The 7,428-nt window shown below is 42.7% G+C and overlaps 1 pseudogene; it reads left to right on the top strand.

The window, feature by feature from the left end:
- The first annotated feature begins 1,668 nt into the window (after positions 1 to 1,668).
- LOC136637225 (5S ribosomal RNA) lies at positions 1,669 to 1,785 on the top strand (annotated as a pseudogene).
- Positions 1,786 to 7,428: the final 5,643 nt, after the last annotated feature.

The raw sequence follows: 7,428 nt of genomic DNA, 5'->3' as shown, positions 1-7,428 counted from the left end.
CATGGGTTCGCCCTGGACAATAAAGAAAACCAAAGCACGTCTGTGGGAGAGAGAGGAAAAAAAAATCTTGATGTGAGCAAGGTAAAGAAAAAATCCTCAGAACATAAACCAAAATGAAAGGTTAAATTTATGGAAAATTAAATAGCAGAATACTATTTCAATAGTCTCTAGCGTCAGGTTCTGTTTTGCTGTAGAAATGTCAGTATAGTAGTCATAGGGCAACTACAGGGTGACCCCCCAAAAACAGAACCCATAAAAATTTTATTAAATCCTACAAAGGTCCAGTAATGTCCAAAATGTCTTTTCCTTGGTTGACCAAGACATATTGGGGAAGATTATTGTTCCAATATTTCATGCACAAAGTCGACTTGTATAGCCTAAAAGAAAAAAGAAGAAAAATTAAAATTAACAGTTTTATTCAAAGATTTGTGGGTTCTGTTTTTTTTTTTGGGTCACCCTGTAGCTTGGGCCACTGCTACCTAGACACACACCCTACTATCCTGTCTCTGACTATGACTGGATCAATGTTTTCTTCTTTTCGTTTTTAAAACTGTATGAATTGTCATCAAAATGCTCTATTTCTCTTCTCAACCTGCAGTGGAATAGTGGCCAGAACATATGCTACAGTCACCATAAGGATGCTGTCAAGAACAGCCGCCCATTGGCAGGTGATCTCATTCTTCGCTGGGCTGTAACATTTCCAAGTGCTCATCACAAGACTCGGAAGCTCACACTGAGAGCTTACACACACCAGCAGCCAAGGAAAATGGGAATATGGAGCAACTGCATCCCCTTGGTAATTGCAATGTGCTCCAGCCCAAAGGCAATTTAATAGACAATGATAGGCAGTGATGGGGTCTGGCAGCCCAAGGAGGAAGCAAGAACATCCCTGCTTGGCAGGCTTATCCTACACAGACTTGTGGAAAGAAAATATAAAAAGTGCATGGACTATTAGAGAATCAGCAATTAGTTTAGGACACAGATCCCAAATGGAGCAGCTATTTGTAGCAGTCACTAGAGCCAAGAAGTCCTTCAAGTAGTAATAGGTAATTCTTGCTATGCATGCTGAATTTTTCCTTACCTCTCCCTCCTTAGGGATACTCTTTTAGTGCATCCATGTCCTAAATTGACTCAGGGCCCAATCCCATCCAACTTTCCAGCACTGATGCAGCTGCAGTGCAGCTCCAAGTTAAAGGCAGAAACATTCCCAGATCTTAACGAGGCCTCCATGCCTGCCCCTCCAACCCAGGATGCAGTGCACACCCCATTAGCATGGCTGCATCAGCACTGAAAAGTGGGCTAGGATTGGCAAGTCTGTGTGGAAACTGAGGCTTAAATCCTATGCACACTTTTCCTGGGAGTAAGCCCCACTAAAAATAATGGACTTACTTCTGAGTAGGCATGCAGAAGATTGGGCTATAAATCAATCCAATTTTTGTCTAGATCTTTGTCCTAAAAAAAAAAAAAAAAAAAAAAAAAGGAAGAGTAGACACTCTCTTGGTGTTTGTTCAGCAAGTGTAGGGTGGCAGTTATTTCATTAATAAGTTGCTTCCACTCCAAGGGCCCAATCCTATCCAACTTTCCAGCCCTGATGTAGGCACAATACAGCCCTGATGTAAGGCAGGGGTGGGCAAACTTTCAACTTTAGGGATCCTGGACCTTTAACAATTGTGCAACTGCTATCCTGCACATGCCTGATCTCCTCTGATCTCAGAAGCTAAGCAGGGTCAGGCCTGATTAGTACTTGGATGGTAGACCACCTGGGAATACCAGGTGCTGTAGGCTTATACCATAGTCTTTTGAGACTGAAGTTGCCAACCAGGAGAGAGAACATCATCTGTGAGATGACAAACTGCACATGCTGAAATTCCCTCTTCTATACAATTGCTAAAGGTCCAGGATCTCTAAAGTAGAAAGTTAGCCCATCCCTGATGTAAAGGGATAAACATTCACTTAACATTGATGAGGACTCTGTAACTGTCCCCCCACCACAGGATGCAGCATGCACACATATCATTGGTACAGCTGCATTAGTTGAAAGTTGGATAGAATTGGTCCCTAATTACATGACTATTTTCTTTTGGATTAATTTTAGCTAGAGAAATACAATCTCAGTCTCAGGTTATCAGACTTATGAATGCTGCTGTACACTGAAGAGCCACTGCAGCTCAGACACAAACATTGATTTTTGAAGTCTCATTTTCCACAAGTTAACAACGTTTTTGAAGTGTGTCACTAGAGCTGTGACTTCATTGTACAGAAAAGGATTAGCTCCTTGATAGCGGGAGCTGTCCTGTGTTATGGTCAGTGTGTGTTTCTGGGATGTTGCAAGAAACATTTGCTGTTTGGACAGCAGGTGGCGCCACAACCAAGATGGATGCTGGTGCTTTCATGGCTACACAGTTCTAGCTGTGAGTTTTCATGCCAGTGAAGCCCATCTCACACACTGGTTACTGTTTACAGTTGGGCATCTAATTTGGATATAAACTCTGCATTGGCCAAGGTCATTTGATTTTTCTTCAGAATTATCTCCTTCCTTGGCAGAGCTTATATGTGACACAAATAAGGACAGGCTCAACTGTACTTCATAATTTTACACATGAGAGCATCCGGAATGTGGTTTCCATGATCTCAAACCTATCTGATGTTGGAGCTGTTTGGGGCAAAATGGAACTCTCATCACTCTGAAGTAGACAAGGAGCAAAGCTGAGCAAAATGTATCTCTCTTGACAATTTTATAAATGATTAGGCACAAAGGAGCTTCCTTCATTCTCTTTGCAACTTGAAGGCAAAACCTACTTTGGCCAGAAAGTACATTTCAATTTCTCTCACATTTATAACAACTGATTGTTAAAATAAAATAGCACTATTTGGGCTGCACAAAGATGACCCAAAGGCAACAAAAATGAAGATGTCAAAAGCCTGGGAACTTACAAGAGTTCAAACGAGAGTTGAAAGTGATTGGAAAGAGACATAATTTAGCTTTCTGTTCACATGCCTTTCTTCTGTTCCACAGTTATCTCTAGTCAAATCAGTTTTTGAAACAATACAGAAACCTTTGGCCTACTCTCTTTCAGGTGGAAAATTCTGGACTGATTTGTCCTCTTGCCCCAGGGTAAGCCCCAGCAGTTGCAATTGGCTAACTCAGACCTGCAAGAGCTCAATCGCTGGTGCAAGTCCGTGTTGCTCTATGTTGATGAATCAAGCCTGGGAAGGGGGATAGGATGCAGCATGCTCCAGCGCCGCCGATCCTGCCCCCCTCCTGGGCCTGATCTGCCCATTCCCCATTCCTGCTTGTTGCTATCCGCCCCCACCCCATTTCTCCCCTTCCCAGCCCTCCCTGGTTCCGCCTCCATGCTACTCAGTGTGAAACACACCTTCTCCAGCGTGCGCTGCTCCTTCTGCCAGCATGCCTGGGCCAGCACCGGCCTTCTGGCCCAAGTCAGCAACTGCTATACCATCACAAAGTGCTTTATAGAACTTTTGCAATGGCAAGCACCAGTGCAGCATGCGCTGTACCACTGCACACGCTGGCTAGGATTGAACCATAGGTTAAGGAAGAAATAAAATATGAGTAAAAATGGGTCTCCCAGAGTCTGAGCTCTCTCTTTCTCCTGTGATCTAGATGACCTGACTCCCTCCTAGATGAACTACAGTCAAGGTCTAGTATGCAATTAGTTTTAAATAATGAGTTAGGGGTGCAAAAGCCAATGAACGTAACAGTATGTTTAGTGACATGTTACAGTCTGAAAGACCAATTGCTAAAGCAAGCATATGCATAAGAAAAGAGCACCCTAAAAATAGGACAAGGCAGTGATATGAATTATTGAAATAGCATCACTCTGTTATGGATGTTTAGCTCATTCACCAATGAATGTTTTATCTGAGAACTTTTTCCAACATGGCATTTATCTCCACTGCAGTGATCTTGCAATAATCACTTGGAAGTAATTGGAAGTAATTCACAGTTATCTTATAGGTTTAAGCTAGAGGGAAGTAAATAAATAAAATGGAAGGAAAAGTAAACAAAGTAAATAAATTCAACTAGCTCTGTTTGAATGATGAAACTTCACTGTTACTAGCCTGCATAGGCCTGTATCTTTGTAATTGGTATTCCTGGGGGGAACGGGGACACTAAGCTTCTTCAGGCACCTGGTTGCTGGTAAGGTGGTCTCTCCTCTTCACCTTCAGAGTCAGAAGCAACTGTTTTACCCCCACTCCAGGAACACCAGTGATCTTGAATTACCCAGAAATCTCTACTGAATTTTTTTTTTAACCACATTGGTTCCTAATCAATTCTACATCTACATTACGTGGAGAAAGACCTCCTATTATAGGGATATGGGAACTGACAAAGACTTTAAAAGTGACAAATTGAAATGAATACCAGTAATGAAGTCAGTGGAGAAAAACCTATTAGCTCTGGAAAAGGAAAGGGATTAATTGATTGGGATTAATTGATTGATTTAGGAACCCATACATTAAACTTGATATTTTGACATTAATGGCTGACATTCTCTTGAATAATGGCAACTACTGCCCCGTGAAATACAACTCATCCTGTAATTAGATCTTGGACATGGTCACGTTCACTGACAAGACAATTTAGAGCTTTTTCTCAAAAGAACTGGTCACAAACCATCTTGTCCAGGTATGGTCAATAAAAGAAAAAATGAGTGAACTCTGCTTCCTTCTTCTGTACTTTCACTTTGTTCTTACAACTACATATTCCAAAGAACTCATTGCAAAAAATGTCAGTACAGCTTTGTAGTTGATGTTTTATTAGATGTTTGATCTTGTTGAAGGAATTGACTGTAAATCATTTTTTGCCCCCTACAATATTCCTAGTGGGTTCTCATCACTTTCCTGAGCAGTGAGACATCCAGGGGAAGCAACAAGGTTGTTTCCTTTGGATGAGAGAGAGAGAGAGAGAGAGAGAGAGAGAGAGAGAGAGAGAGAAATATGCAAGCAGAGCTTGATGGAATGGAAACATCTGTCCCCATTCCACAATTCCAAGTCCTGCATCAGCATCTCTGAATGCCAAGGATGCTTCAGTTTCAGCCAAATCCTGTGAAACATCACCAGCTCCCTGGAACTGTCCAGATTCAAACTGCTTCTAGCTTCCTCTCCGTTCTTTCCCAGAGTCTGGTAAATGTGAGAGGAAGTGGACAATCCAGGTCCTTTTGCTCCTTAATGGCTCCTTTTCCATCTCTTTGACCACCAAACAGATTAATTGGGCAAAAACATAATGAAAGGCCCACTTCTGACAGTCAAAAATTCCTTCCTTTACCTAATGTAGTCCTAAAGGGATTTCACCAAATCAATATATATTCTCCATATGATTTTGTGCCCCCCTCCTCCAGATAAATTAGCATGTAGGCACTTTGGACTGTGAGCTGATCCATGGTGGAGAAAGCAGCACTTATTGGACTCATTTGGACAATACATGTGACTGGCCAGGACTACCATGTAATTAACAGTGAAGGTACACATGTTGTCCTCCTCCAAGTACCTCATACACATGTGGGGAGGGCAGAATACCTGGGCTGTCTCCAGCCACAATAGTTCTAATACTTTCAAAGTATAATTCAAACCACAATGAGTGGGGTGGTTTGAATGTATCCTCCCTCCATGCGAGTATGTGGGACAGAACGGAGTGTGCTGGATGAGCAGGATGGGACATGCACAACTTTGCTTTTAGTTGCATGGTGGTTGACTTCCAGGGCAGGGAGATAGGATGCTATTCTATGCAATGTAGAACCTAAACCTGTCCCTAAGTCTTGTTGTGCTACTTCCATATAGCTGAGTATATAATGCACAGGAATGAGTGCAGAGCCCAATCTGCAGTCCATTTGCTTCACCACAATCTTGTTAAAACAACCACCCCCCCAAAGGTGAATTGCAGTCAAATCCTTCTCTGTTCCAAGCCATTTCAGGAAAACCAAAGCTATTATTTAGATAAATACGGCAAGGGCCACAACCAAACACTGGCCATTTTCATGCTGTGACATTTTGCTACTTTCTGTTGGTTTGCAAATACATTTGCCCCTTTCTTTCTTTTGCTCTTTTTCAAAGTACGCTGCAGATTTAACGGCCCTGCAGGAATCTGAAAGCTGCGACATTGCCCTGGTAATATGCAGGGCAGGCAGCTGTGAGCTCAAATGTGCTCTTTCCACTAATCTGAACCTAGAGATGGAGAGTTTCACCTGCTTCTACAGGGACAGTTTACAGAGTACCATCCCAGACAGCCTCTCTTTTCTGGCAATTCATCATGAAGAGACCAAGCAGCTCATTTGTTTCTGAAACTGAGCACAGGATAGTAAATTGCAGTTTCTCTCCTCCCCCCCCCCCACCTTATTTTCATGAGATGCTCATGACATAAAAGTCTTCTGCAGAACCAAGAAAAAACAGATAAAGCAACTAAGGCAAGAGATTCAGTTTTATTGAAACTAGAACAAAGCCCTGTAGTCTGAGCAAGACCAACAAGAGTCTTCACAACTATCTGCCCAGGCCTAGCCCTTGCAGAGACTGAGCCATATGGCTTGGAAATGCTCCACTTTCCAGAATTAGGACCCAATCTTAATGGCCTGTAGCGCTGCCGGAACTTGTGTTTCACAGCACAGCACAGCATGCTTTAAGACAGAAGAAGAGCCCTGCAGGATCTGGCTGAGGTCCCATCTAGTTCAGCTTCCTGTATCTCCCAATGGCCCACTAGAATCCTCAGGCAGCACTCAAGACAAGAAGATATCTGTATCCTGTTGCCACTCCCTTGTATCAGACGTTTAGAAATAAACCTACTTCTAAAACCAGGAGATTGCATATACTTATCATGGCTTGTAGCCTATGATGATGGACTTTTCCTTCAGAAACCTGTTCAGTCCCCTTTTGTTCAATCCCCTGCTCAATCCCCATCTAGGCCAGGTGCTATCACAACATCCTGTGGCAAGGAGTTCCACAGATTAAATACTCATGGGGTAAAGAAATATTTCCTTTTGTCTGTCCTAACTCTCCCTCCAGTCAATTTTAGTCGCTGTCCCTTGGTTCTGGTGTTGTACGAGAGGGAAAAGAACTTCCCCTATCCACCCCATGCGTAATTTTATATATCTCAGTCATGTCCTCCCTCAGGCACCTTATTTCTGGATCGAAGAGCCCCAAATGCTGTAAGCCTTTCCGCATAAGGGAGGTGCCCCAGCTGACTAATCATTTTGGTTGCTCTCTTCTGCACCTTTTCCAATTCCACTATATCCTTTTTGAGATGTGGCAACCAGAACTTGACCGAATACTCCAAATGTGGCCTCGCCATCAATTTGTACAATGTAATAATTATATTGGCAGTTTTATTCTCAACCCTTTTTTAATGATCCCAAGCATGGAATTAGCCTTCTTCACTGCCACTGAACACTGGGTCAACACTTTCATCGAGCTGTT

Source organism: Tiliqua scincoides, chromosome 1, assembly GCF_035046505.1.
Source record: "Tiliqua scincoides isolate rTilSci1 chromosome 1, rTilSci1.hap2, whole genome shotgun sequence".
Classification (NCBI taxonomy): Eukaryota; Metazoa; Chordata; class Lepidosauria; order Squamata; family Scincidae; genus Tiliqua; species Tiliqua scincoides.
The sequence above is the reverse complement of the archived record's forward strand: the minus strand, read 5'-3'. Positions and strand labels throughout refer to the sequence as shown.